The following is a 13,932-nucleotide window of genomic DNA, read 5'->3' on the forward strand; positions in this document are numbered from 1 at the left end:
TGCCGGGTTGTTCTTTTTGTCTGCCTGATATTGTAACGTGGGTTCTTTTCTCCTCTGGTGCAGTTCATGATTCCTTTTATTATTCTAATAAGGAGAGTGGCTCCATTGATCATATTTATGGTTTATGATGTCCTTTTTGCATCTATATTATGTTCTGAGCTCCGAGGAAATCATTTTATTCTGAATATAGTCCTCCTGATTCAGGACCCCGCAGAATTCAAGGTGGTAGCTCCGATTGCTGATCTGTTCGATGATCGCTATTCTTGGGCACTACAACAGGGCAGTAAAGTTGTGAATGTAGAATATATACTGAAGCTATAGGGTCCTCAATGCTCACTGTATTGTCATTGTTAGTGCACGAGTGTGGTACAACGAAATGTAGGCTTGCGGCTCCCGAGAGTGTACATTTAGATTAAGACATTTAAACATTCAACATACATTTGGCTTGTAATACATTAACATCAACATAACCATAATAAAGTACATTGACAGATGTGCAGGCTTTAGAGGTTATTTGTGGAGTTCAGTAGGATGACAGCCCTGGGAAAGAAGCTGTTCCTAAATCTGGTCGTTCGGTTGCGAATGCATCTGTAGCGTCTCCCAGATGGCAGGAGGGCGAACAGACTGTGGCTGGGGTGGGTAGGGTCTTTGACGATGGTCCGTGACCTCCGTAGACAGCGTTTACGTGGGCGAGGTACCGGACAGTGAATGGTACGCTTGTGGAGTTAACTCCTTCAACAGAAGAAAGGAGGAATCTGAACGCCAAATAATAGACTGTTGCTTCCCAGTGACACTTCAGCAGGATTGTTGTGCTGATTCAAACTCTCCCAGCTTCACCATGTCATCATGGACCGACAATGAGGTACAAATCCGCCATGACCCAATTGAATTGTGGAACAGCCGCGAGGGGCTGAGAACCTGCTCCTGCCCCTATTTTCCTAACCAATCCCTCCTTATGAGTTGCCATGGCTTTGTTTGTCTCACAGGATCAGTTAACTGAAACAATGAATGGTCGCTCACTGCACAGAGTGACTGCCCCTTAAATGGTCCAAATCATGTTTGCTGCTGTAGAGACCCAAGATTCTATCAACAAATGGTTGATGATAGGCCTCTCCTCCTCACTTGATCCATCCACATGATTGGCCATCTCTCACTCCCATCCCCAGGCTTCTTCCCTCGGCCTTTTTACTGACCGTCCCCTCTTGAATAGTGAAATATTTCCCATCAGCCTCCACTCCTGACTGACGGAGCATTTAGTCGCCCCCTCCGAGAGCGGTACCTCAGTCTTTGCTGGGCTGGGACTTCCTCGCACACAGAGTGTTGTTGGCCACCAAGAGACAGGCTGGACTCAGTCATTCAGTGAGATCAGTCAACGTGCCAAGAGTTAAAAGTCTCTTTGGTTTGAAGGCTAGTACCAGTTTGGCCAGGGAAGCAGACTGCCGTGAGCTTTCAATACGTGAACTTCCAAAAGTGCTTCGAGTTGATAAAGGCAGCGCATTGCTCAAGGTTTTTATATGTGTATGATTGGAGGAAATTTACCTAAGCTTTGTTAAATTATGCTGTCTGTTCAAATATGTGTGGATGAGGGTAACGCAGTGGATGTGGTATACATGGATTTCAGTAAGGCCTTCGATAATGTCCCGCACAGGAGACTGGTCAAGAAGGTAAGAGCCCATGGAATCCAGGGTGCCTTGGCACGTTGCCTTCTGCCACTAAGCCAGTTTTGTATCCAGAGGGTGATGGTCAAAGGTTGTTTTTGTGACTGGAAGCCTGTGGCCAGTGGGGTACCACAGGGATCGGTGCTGGGTCCCTTGCTGTTTGTGGTCTACATTAATGACTTGGATATGAATGTAAAAGGTATGATCAGTAATTTCGCGGATGATACAAAAATTGGGTAGGGTGGTAAATAGCGAGGAGGGTAGTCTCAGTCTGCAGGACGATATAGATGGGTTGGTCAGATGGGCGGAACAGTGGCAAATGGAATTTAACCCGGAAAAGTGCGAGGTGATGCACTTTGGGGGGGACTAACAAGGCAAGGGAATACACAATGAATGGTAAGACCCTAGGCAAGACGGAGGGTCAGAGGGATCTGGGTGTACAAGTACACAGATCCCTGAAGGCGGCGGAACAGGTGGATAAGGTGGTAAAAAAGGCATATGGGATACTTGCCTTCATTAGCCGAGGCATAGAATATAAGAGCAAGGAGGTTATGATGGAGCTGTATAAAACACTGGTTAGGCCACAGCTGGAATACTGTGTGCAGTTCTGGTCGCCACAGTACAGGAAGGATGTGATAGCTTTGGAGAGGGTGCAGAGGAGATTCACCAGGATGTTACCAGGGCTGGAGCGCTTCAGCTATGAAGAGAGACTGGGCAGATTGGGTTTGTTTTCCTTGGAGCAGAGGAGGCTGAGGGGGGACATGATTGAGGTGTACAAAATTATGAGGGGCATAGATAGGATGGACACTAAGAAGCTTTTTCCCTTAGTAGAAGGGTCAATAACTAGGGGGCATAGATTCAAGGTAAAAGGCGAGGGGTTTAGAGGGGATTTGAGAAAGAACTTTTTCACCCAGAGGGTGGTTGGAATCTGAAACTCACTGCCTGAAAGGGTTGTGGAGGCTGGAACCCTCACAACATTCAAGAAGCATTTGGATGAGCACTTGAAATGCCATAGCATACAAGGCTACGGACCAAATGCTGGACTATGGGATTAGATTAGACAGGGCGCGATGGCCGGCGCGGACACGATGGGCCTCTATCCATGCTGTATAACTCTATGACTCTATGAACTTTAGATTCACTTATTTACTGTTCCGAAACCCATGAGTTCTTGTCCAATCATCTCTTTGCAGAGAGAGAGGAACCACGGACAGCATGGAAGGAAGTGCACCCTCTTATCTACACTGGGGTCTTCACACACACCCTGCTGTGATAAATAGCCTGCCTGGCATCGCTCTGTGTCTCTCACTAGTGTGTTTAAAAGCTTCTGTATTATATCATTCTGCATAATGTCAATTAGCTATTTCTGTTGAATAATCTATACATGCTTACCCTTACACACTCCATGTTCTAATGGCCCCGTGTGTGAAATGAGCCGACTGACTCCACCTTCAATCTTGTATTTACTGAGTCCTAATGACCTGATTGACAAACTGTTAGCAACAAGCACGTATTATTGAAATTCTCAGATTCATTCATAATTAACCTAATTTCTTACTGTAAATGTTAAATCGAGATATAAAGGCTCAGATTTACCATTGAATATTTCTCAGCATGTGTCAGTGTTTCGTCGTGCTCAACCTATCCCATACTGACCCATTCACCCCATCTATTCCCATTCTCCTCATCCGATCCCATTCTCCACGTCCTGTCCCATTCTCCTCACCCTGTCCCTATCCCCCATCCTGTCCCATTCTCCACATCCTATCCCATTCTCCACATCCTATCCCATTCTCCACATCCTGTCCCATTTTCCTCACCCTGTCCCTACCCCCCATCCTGTCCCATTCTCCCCATCCTGTTCCATTCACACCGCCCTGTCCCATTAACCCCATCATGCCACAACCTGCTGCACTCTGCCCACGCTGTCGATTCTGTCACATCCTGTACCAGGTGATGCACAAATATCAACATCTTAAACTGATCCCCATTTGCAAACATTAGTTACTGCTTCACAGATGGAGTATTACTCCTTCAACCACGCTGCCCTGTTACTAATCGAGTTCTCAATTCATTGCGGCATTTTGTTATCTATCCTATTAAAGTGTAACCTTGCTCCTGATTTTTGCCATCTTTAACTTTCCTCTACAGCGAATTTACTGACGATCGTCGTTCTCTTCAGAGGCAACTGTGGTCTTTCTAAAGGTGTCACTCTCTACCTATTGGCCATGACCACAGCGGATCTGCTGGTTATCGTTTCTAATGTAATGGTCGGTTTTATTCTTCGTTACTATTTCCCATTTTCATTCCTGCACTACACAGCCGTGCGTTCCTTGAACGAGGTTATCAACTATGTGTCCATTGACTGCTCTGTCTGGTTCACGGTCGCTTTCACTTTTGATCGATTTGTGGCCATTTGTTGGCAGAAGCTGAAACCTAATTATTGCACTGAGAAAGCGGCGGCGGTGGTTATATGCACCTTGTGCGTTGTGTTCTGTTTAAAGAACCTCCCCTTGTACTTCGCCTTTCAGCCAGTCTCTATAATTGATGACACAGAGTGGGGAGCCGGCTTCAAACCCAGCTACCACGAGCAACCTGGCTGGCTGGCGTTTGACTGGCTCGACACAATCCTCTGCCCACTGCTGCCGTATTTTCTGATTTGATTCTTCAATGCTCTGACCATAAGGCATGTTTTGCTGGCCAATGCAATCCGTCGGGCCCTTCGGGGGCAGTGCTCGAGTGGTAATGACAGTGATCTAGAGACCCAGACCCGAAGAAAATCCATCATTTTACTCTTCACCATTTCTGGCAGTTTCATCGTGTTGTGGATGCCTTATGTTACGTTTTTCCTGGTTTCCCGGATCATATTGAAGCATTACAACCCTAGAGATTACAACGACCCTTTCTTTATCGCTGATCACACCGGTGAAATGTTTCAACTGCTTAGCTCCTGTACAAACACATGTATTTATGCGCTGGCTCAGACTAAATTCAGAAAAGAGTTGCTTAAGGTGGTAAAATATCCATTTACTCTAATTGTTAAGTTGATCAAATAAGAAAGGACACTTTCTGCTGTCAGTGTTGAAATGGACTTCCAGGGTGTCGCGTCAATCCTGCACTCATCTCTCACTTGGAGCCAGATGGATGATGAGGCACCACCCTCTGTGAGTGCCACTGGTTTATAGAGTCAATGCGGCACAGAAGGAGGCCATTCGGCCCTTCGAGTCCATGTCGGCTCTCTGTAAAGATACCCAGTCAGTCCCATTCCCCCGCTCTATCCCCGTAGCCCTGTAAGATTATTCCCCTCGGGTGCCTTTCCAATCTCCCTTTGACAATAGTGATTGTCTCCGCTTCCACCACTTCTGTGGGCAGCGAGTTCCAGGTCCTCACCACTCGCTGGGTAAATATGTTTTTCCTCACTATCTCATGCACAGAATCTGAAATCTGTGTACCCTAGCCCTTAAACCATCAACTAGTGGGTACAGCCTTTCCCTGTCTAGCCTATCCAAACCTGGCATAATCTTGTAAACCTCAATCTAATCAACCCACAACGTCCTTTGCTATAAAGAAAGGAACTCCAGCTGCTCCAACCTGTCCTTGTAGCTCAGATCACCCATCCCCGGAACCAATCTCGTGAATCTGCTCTGCGCCCTCTCAATGGCCTTCACATCCTTCCTAAATTGTGGTGACCAGAACTGGATGCAATACTCCAGTTGTGGCCTAACCAGTGCTTTATAAAGATTCAGCATAACTTCTCTAATTTTGTACTCATTACCCCTATAGATGAAGCCTAAGATCCCAAATGCTTTGTTAACAACACTCTCGTTATGTCCTGCCACCTTCAGGGATTAGTGCACATTAACTCCCAGGTCCCTCAGTCCCTGCACACTTTAAAACAGTGCCATTAACTTCATATTGCCTCGCCCTGTTTCTTCTGCCAAAAAGCATCACCTCACACTTTTCTGTATTAACATAGAAGACAGGGGCAGGAGTAGGCCATTCGGTCCCTCGAGCCTGCTCCGCCATTCAATGAGATCGAGGCTGATCATCCAAATTCAGTACCCTGTCCCTGCCTTCTCCCCATGTCCCTTGATCCCTTTAGCATTAAGAAATATATCCAACTCTTTCTTGAATATATTTAATGAACTGGCCTCCACCGCCCTCTGTGGCAGAGAATTCCACAGGTTCACCACTCTCTGGGTGAAGAAATTCCTCCTCATTTCGGTCCTAAATAGCTTACCCCTTATCATTAGACTATGACCCCTGGTTCTGGACTCACCGGCCATCGGGAACATCCTTCCTGCATCTAGTCTGTCCAGGCCTGACAGAATTTTATAGGTTTCGATGAGATCCCCTCTCAATCTTCTAAACTCCAGTGAGTATAAGCACAATCGACACAATCTCTCCTCATACGTCATTCCTGCCATCCCATGGATTAGCCTGGTGAATCTTCGCTGCACTCCCTCCATGGCAAGAACGTCCTTCCTCGGGTAAGGCGACCAAAACTGGACACAATACTCAAGGTGCGGTCTCACCAAGGCCCTGTACAACTCTAGCAAGACATCCTTGTTCCTGTACTCGAACCCTCTTGCTACGAAGGCCAACATACCATTTGCCTTCTTAACCACCTGCTGCACCTGCATGCTTACCTTCAGCGACTGGTGCACAAGAACACCCAGGTCTCTTTGCAGTTCCCCTTCTCCCAATCTGTTGCCATTCAAATAATAATCTGCCTTCCTGTTTTTGCCACCAAAGTGGATAACCTCACATTTATCCACGTTATAGTGCATTTGCCATGTTTCTGCCCAATCACCCAACCTATCCAAATCATACTGGAATTTCACGACATCCTCCTCGCAGCTTACCCTCCCACCCAGCTTTGTGTCGTCTGCAAATTTGGAGATATTACATCCAATTCCCTCGTCCAGATCATTAATATATATTGTGAACAGCTGGGGTCCTAGGACCGATCCTTGCGGTACCCCACTAGTCACTGCCTGCCACTTGGAAAATGACCCGTTTATTCCAACTCTTTGCTTTCTGTCCGACAACCAGTTCTCTATCCAAGTCAATACCTTGCCCCCAATCCCGTGTGCCTTAATTTTGAACGCTAATCTCTTATGTGGGACCTTATCGAAAGCCTTCTGAAAGTCCAAATGCACCACATCCGCTGGTTCTCCTTTATCTATTTTACCAGTTACATCCGCAAAAAATTCCAGTCGATTAGTCAAGCATGATTTACCTTTTGTAAATCCATGTTGACTTTGTCCGATCCAGTCACTGCTTTCCAAGTGCTCTGCTATTACATCTTTTATAATGGACTCTAGCATTTTCCCCACTACCGATGTCAGGCTTACCGGTCTATAATTCTCCATTTCCTCTCTACTACCTTTTTTGAATAGTGGGGTAACATTAGCTACCCTCCAATCCATGTGTACTGTTCCAGAATCTATCGAGTTCTGGAAGATGACCAGCAATGCATCTACTATTTCTAGGGCCACTTCCTTAAGTACCCTGGGGTGTAGATTATCAGGCCCTGGGGATTTATCGGCCTTCAGTCCCATCAATTTTCCTAACACCATTTCCCTACAAATTCTGATTTCTTTCAGTTCCACCCTTTCATCAGACCCTATGTTCCCCGGAATCTCTGGGAGGTTGTTTGTGTCCTCCTTTGTGAAGACAGAACCAAAGTATGAATTTAGTTGCTCTGCCATTTCTTTGTTCCCCATTATAAATTCCCCTGATTCTGACTGCAAGGGACCTACGCTTGACTTCACTAATCTTTTTCTCTTCACATATCTATAAAAGCTTTTGCAGTCAGTTTATATGTTCCCTGCTAGCTTACTCTCATATTCTATTTTCCCTTTCTTAATTAATCCCTTTGTTGAATCCTAAACTGCTCCCAATCCTTAGGATTATTGCTTTCTCTGGCCAATTTATATGCCCTCTCCTTGGATCTTATGCTATCTCTAATTTCCCTTGTTAGCCACGGTTGAGTCACCTTTTTTGTTTTATTTTTATGCCAAACTGGGATGAACAAATTCTGTAGCTCATCCATTCGGTCTTTGACCCATCTGACCATTTTTGCTGATCTAGGCACTAAGCTGTGCAATTATCACAGAAACCCCACAGTGCAGATAGAGGCCATTTCGGCCCACCGAGCCTGCACCGACACATATCCCACCCGATCCCCGTAACCCCTACACCAACACATATCCCACCCTATCCCCGTAACCCCACGTATTTAATCCCCCTAACACTAAGGGTCAATTTATCATAGCCAATCATCCTAACCCGCACATCTTTGGACTGTGGGAGGAAACCGGAGCACCCGGAGGAAACCCACGCAAACACCTGCCTAATCCCTTCCATCTCTGTATCTCACTCTCGTCGTTTAAGACGCGCCCTCAAATCTACCTCTGACCAAGATTTCGGTCATCTGTCCTCATTTTTCCTTTGGAGACTCGGTGTAAAATGTTGTTTGATAGCGCTCCTGTGAAGTGCCTTGAGAGAGTTCATTACTTTGAAGGCGCTATATAAATAAATGTTGTTGTTGTTGTCAGACGTATATTCAGCACTTTGCCAGTGTTCCTATGTCCTGTGCATAGTATGGAGTCCGGAACTATGCACAGTGCTCTAAGTGTGACATGACCTATAGATGTTTAGCATAACTGACCTAGTAGATACAGCACAGAAACTGGTCATTCGGGCCATACAGGTCTATGCCGGTGTTTATGCTCCACTTGAGACTCCTCCTACCCCTCATCATCTCACCCCATCAACATGTCTTCCTATTCCCTTCTCCCTCACGTCCTTATCACACTTCCCGTTTAATGCATCTATTCCATTCACACCAATGATAAATTGTTGCTCCTTCCCCTGTGCATATTTTTCATAATATTGAGACCAGAACTGTGAACAGTGCGCCAAGTTTGGTCTCACCAAGGTTCTATACAAGGTTAAAATAACTTAAAGTCATAGAGACATAACAACACTAAAGGAGGCAATTGGGCCCATCGAGTCCGTGCCGGCTCTCTGTAGAGCAACCCAGTCAGCTCTAGTCCCCCGCTCTACCCCCGTAGCCCCGCAAGTTTATTTCCCCCAAGTGCCTGTCCAGTCTCCCCTCGAAAACATCGAGTGTTTCCGCTTCCACCACTTCCGTCGGCAGCGAGTTCCAGGTCCTCGCCTCTCCCTAAGTAAAAATGTTTTTCCTCACATCTCCACATGTACATCTTGCCCAAAACCTTAAATCTGTATATCCTTGACCTTGTACCATCAACTAGTGGGAAAAGCCTTCCCTCGTCCAGCCTAGCCCAAGCCGTCATCATCTCGTTCACCTCTATCAAGTCACCCCTCAACCTGCTTTGCGCTAATGAAAACAAATCCAGCTTCTCCAACCTGTCCTTATAGATAAGATCCCGCATCCCCGGAACCATTCTGGTAAATCTCTGCACCCTCTCAAGGGCCTTCACATCCTTCCTAAAATATGGTGACCAGAACTGTACGCAATACTCCAGTTGTGGACTAACCAGAGCTTTATAAATGTTCAGCCTAACTTCGTTACTTGTGAAATCAATTACTCTGTTTATGAAGCCCATGTGCTTTGTTAACTACTCTCTCAATATGTCCTGCCACCATCAGGGACCTAGGAACATGTTCCTCTGTCCCTGCACACACTTTGAAACTGACCATTCAGTGTATATTACCTCTCCCTATTCCTTCTGTGAAAATGCATCACCTCACACTTCTCTGTATTAACTTCCATCTGCTACACGTCTTCCCATTCTGCTAGCCTTTCTATGTCCTGTTGCAGTCGATCGGTATCATCAACACTGTTTCTCCAATATCGCAATTTTCCAAATGAAATGTTTACACTAAAATAAAGAACTAATCGTTATTTAGTTAGTACCTTTTTCCAAGCTCAGGACGTCCCAAATGGGATTTGAAGCCAAGTTCGGGGTCACAGGCGGCACAAGCTGAGAGCGGGGATGGAGCCGAATGTAATGATATCAGCAAACAGAGATGGTATTTGCCTGTTCGATTATGATGCCTTAATAGCATGTTTGCATGTACTGATTGCTTGTGCCTGACCAGCAGAGGGCATGTGACCGAGAGAAGCAAGGCAGTTAGTTTTAGTTTCAGTTTCGTTCTAGATGCATCACTAGGCTGATGTCTCCTGTAAATGCTGTATAAAAGAGTTGAACAGACTTCAGATTAAAACTCATTGGCCTAGAAATTCAGTTAGTTGCTGCAAGCTTTGCGCCCAGTTGGCGCCTAAAGAGGGTTTCTGCACCAGTATAAGAGGTTGCGCTGATATTCAGCGCTGCGGTAATGGAGCCGGTAGCCGGTAGCGCTGCGCCGACACCGATGACGTCATCGGTGTGGGCAGTGCCCCGTTGCCGCCCCGTTTCCGGCCCAAACCCCATATTTAGTTCGTGAAACGGGGCCGTACTGCTGCGCTACTGGGGCGCTTTAAGGTGGAGGTGCAGCCGGCCGCTTTTTCGGCGGCCGCCTGCCCGCACCTCCCTCCCCGGCCTCCTCCACCACCCCGCCGCGGCATTGGTGGCTGATTCCCGTGAGTCCGGCACTTCTCCGTGGTGCCGGGCTCATTTGCTGGCAGAATCCAGCGGCGATCTCACGGCTGCAGGCAGCTCCTCCTTAAGAGAAGGAGGAGGCCTGCAGTACCCCAGCCTGCCGCACCGCATCGGGTGGTGCAGCGGCAGCTGGAGCGCTGAAATTCACTTTCAGCGCCCCAAGCAGAGGCAGGCACACCCTGGAACAGCGCCCGGTTCTGAATTGGGGCGCTAAAAGTGAATTTCTGGCGGTCGCAACGGGCTCCGTGCGCAGCGCTAACTTTTGGGCGTTAGCCTGCTGGCGGGCCTTAACTGAATTTCTAAGCCATTCTCTTTCATAAATGTCTCATCATTGAACCCACAAAGAAATCAATACACCGAAGACATCAGAAACTATCAGTCGCAGTCAGTGAGACGTGCACAAGTACTGTGGCATTACCCACAGCAGGACAAAGGGCAAAGGCGAGCGGCCATATTTGTGTTAAGTCAGGTCGACCATGTTTGTCTGACTTACTGTGTGTCGACCACGATTGTGTGCTGTGTGATGCGGCGGCCATGATTTCCTGAAATTTTCGACCGTGTTTGATTGACATCAGGTCGGCCATGTTTGTATGCCTTGCGTTGGGTCACCCATGATTGTGTGATGTACGATGTATCGGCCATGTTTGTGTGACGTGTGGTCTAAATAGTACGAAGCAGTACATAATATTTACAGCAGACTAACTGAATGTGTGACCCATATGGTCTGCGCTGGAGTTTATGCTCTACACGAGCCTCCTCCCACCCCTCTTTAACACCCAATTGAGATCCTACATGCAGAATTCTGAAAAAGTATCCTCCAGACTCAAAGGAAAACAGTAAACAATGCATGCAGGGCAGAACAAGGCCAATATCCATTAATAATCACTATCCAAAAAAGAGCCACCAAATTTTGGAAACACCTAGAAATGAGCAACCCCCAATGCTATCACTACGACGCCCTGAAATGCCAAGAGATGACCATAAAGAAGAATACCCTCAGTCAACTAGTCCTGGGACTCAGTGAAGTAACTACTAACACTACTAACAATAACCAGCCCCAGGATAGTGACAGCGTAACACAAAGTATTCGACCCAACACAATCGTCGCTAAGCAAAAGGAAAAATATCTGACATATTGGGTAGAAACAACAAAAACCCAAAGCAAACTCAATTGCTACTTGGCCCTAAACAGACAATACAACATAGCTGATTACCTCACCATGGTAAAGGACAGCAAACTGAGAAAAATCTTGACAATGTGCAGACTTAGCGAACATAGCCTGGCGATCGAAAAAGGTAGACACAGGCAGACCCGGCTACCAAGAGAGGACAGGATATGCTCTCACTGCAGTCAGGGAGTGGTGGAGACAGAGATGCACTTCCTCACAGCTTGTAGAAAATATCAGGGCATAAGGGAGAATTTCTACCCAAAATTTACAAAAATATGCCATTAATTCAGACATTTGAATGACGACCAAAAACTCCCATACCTACTAGGGGAAGAGAGATTGCGTAACACTAGCGGCACACTATGTTACAGCTTGCCATAAACAGAGGGACAACCACTAAAGGTAAGAGTATATATAAATTATATGAAAGTATATTTATACACTCATATGTTTATACACTTTACGAATAGATCTGTATTTTTGTGAACAAACATGAATGTTTTCCGATGCTTTGGCAACATAAGATGTAACTTGTCATGTCAATAAAGCGATTTGAATTGAATTGAATTGAATACATCCTTCCATTCATTCTTACTCATGTGCTTATCTAGTATAAACTTAAATGCATCTTTGGTATTCGCCCCAACTGATCCCTGTGTTATCCACTTCCACAATCTAACCACTCTCTGGGTTAAGAAGTCGCTCCTGAATTCCATTTGGTATTAATAAGGGACTATTTTATATTTCTGGCCCTACAGTTGCTCCCGATCAAACACTTTCATTATCGTAAAGAGCTCGATGAGTTCACCCCTCGGTGTTCTCTTTGCTCCAACCTGATGAGCTTTTCTTGATAGTTAGAAACTCTCACTTCTGGTATCATACTAATAAATCGACCTTGCACCTTGTCCAGTGCCTATATGTAATTTTTATAATATACAGACCAGAACTGTTCACAGAACTCCAAGCGTCTGAGGCTGCAGCGGGTGATTGGCGACAGCGGGTGGAACAGGCGGCCCGAATGCCGTTGCTTTTCGCCACCTTCTCACTCCAGGAGACGAGGAACAGCGAGACGCTGACGGGTTTGTCGCTGTGGCTGAAATGCTGCTTCGAACTGTCGCTATTCATGGGAGGTAGTATAGATGCATAGAAGCATAGAAGACAGGAGCAGGAGTAGGCCGTTCGGCCCCTCGAGCCTGCTCCGCCATTCAATGAGATCGTGGCTGATCATCCAAATTCAGTGCCCTGTCCCTGCCTTCTCCCCATGTCCCTTGATCCCTTTAGCCTCAAGAAAAATATCCAACTCTTTCTTGAATATACTTAATGAACTGGCCTCCACCGCCCTCTGTGGCAGAGAATTCCACAGGTTCACCACTCTCTGGGTGAAGAAATTCCTCCTCATTTCGGTCCTAAATGGCTTACGCCTTATCCTTAGACTATGACTCCTGGTTCTGCACTCCCCGGCCATCATAAGCATCCTTCCTGCATCTAGTCGGTCCAGGCCTGACAGAATTTTATAGGTTTCGATGAGAGCCACTCTCAATCTTCTAAACTCCAGTGAGTATAAGCCCAATCGACACAATCTCACCTCATACGTCATTCCTGCCATCCCAGGTATCAGCCTGGTGAATCTTCGCTGCACTCCCTCCATGGCAAGAACGTTCTTCCTCAGGTAAGGTGACCAAAGCTGCACACAATACTCAAGGTGCTGTCTCACCAAGGCCCTGCACAACTGTAGCAAGACATCCTTGTCTCGAACCCTCTTGCTACGAAGGCCAACATACCATTTGCCTTCTTAACTGCCTGCTGCACCTGCATGCTTACCTTCAGCAACTGGTGCACAAGAACACCCAGGTCTCTTTGCACTTCCCCTTCTCCCAATCTATTGCCATTCAAATAATAATCTGCCTTCCTGTTTTTGCCACCAAAGTGGATAACCTCACATTTATCCACGTTATAGTGCATTGGCCATGTTTCTGCCCAATCACCCAATCAGTCCAAGTGGCAGTGGATACAGGACCCTTTAATGATTTCTCCTAAATCCATTGAAACCTGTCGGAAATCAAATCAAATCAACTTTTATCGTCATCGTTAGCGCACGAGTGCAGTACAACGAAATGTAGGCTCGCGGCTCCCGAGAGTGGACATTTAGATTAAGACATTTCAACGTTCGACATTCACTTGGCTTGCAATACATTAACGTCAACATAACCGTGATAAAGCGCATCGGCAGATGTGCAGGCTTTAGAGTTTATTTGTGGAGTTCATTAGGACGACAGCCCCGGGAAAGAAGCCGTTCCTAAATCTGGTCGTACGGGTGCGAATGCATCCGTAGCGTCTCCCAGGCGGCAGGAGGGTGAACAGACCGTGGCTGGGGTGGGCAGCGTCGTGTCCGTGTGTAGATAAAGACACTGAAGACAGGAGTTGGTTCACAGGTATTTACTAAGCAAGTCTGGGTTGTGGGGGGGGTGGTTTCTAAAGGATATACACAATACACAGGCTTATATAGCCAAG

This window comes from Somniosus microcephalus, unplaced genomic scaffold, assembly GCF_052327205.1.
Source record: "Somniosus microcephalus isolate GS21.2 unplaced genomic scaffold, FLI_Smic_1.0 unresolved_chr6, whole genome shotgun sequence".
Taxonomy (NCBI): Eukaryota; Metazoa; Chordata; class Chondrichthyes; order Squaliformes; family Somniosidae; genus Somniosus; species Somniosus microcephalus.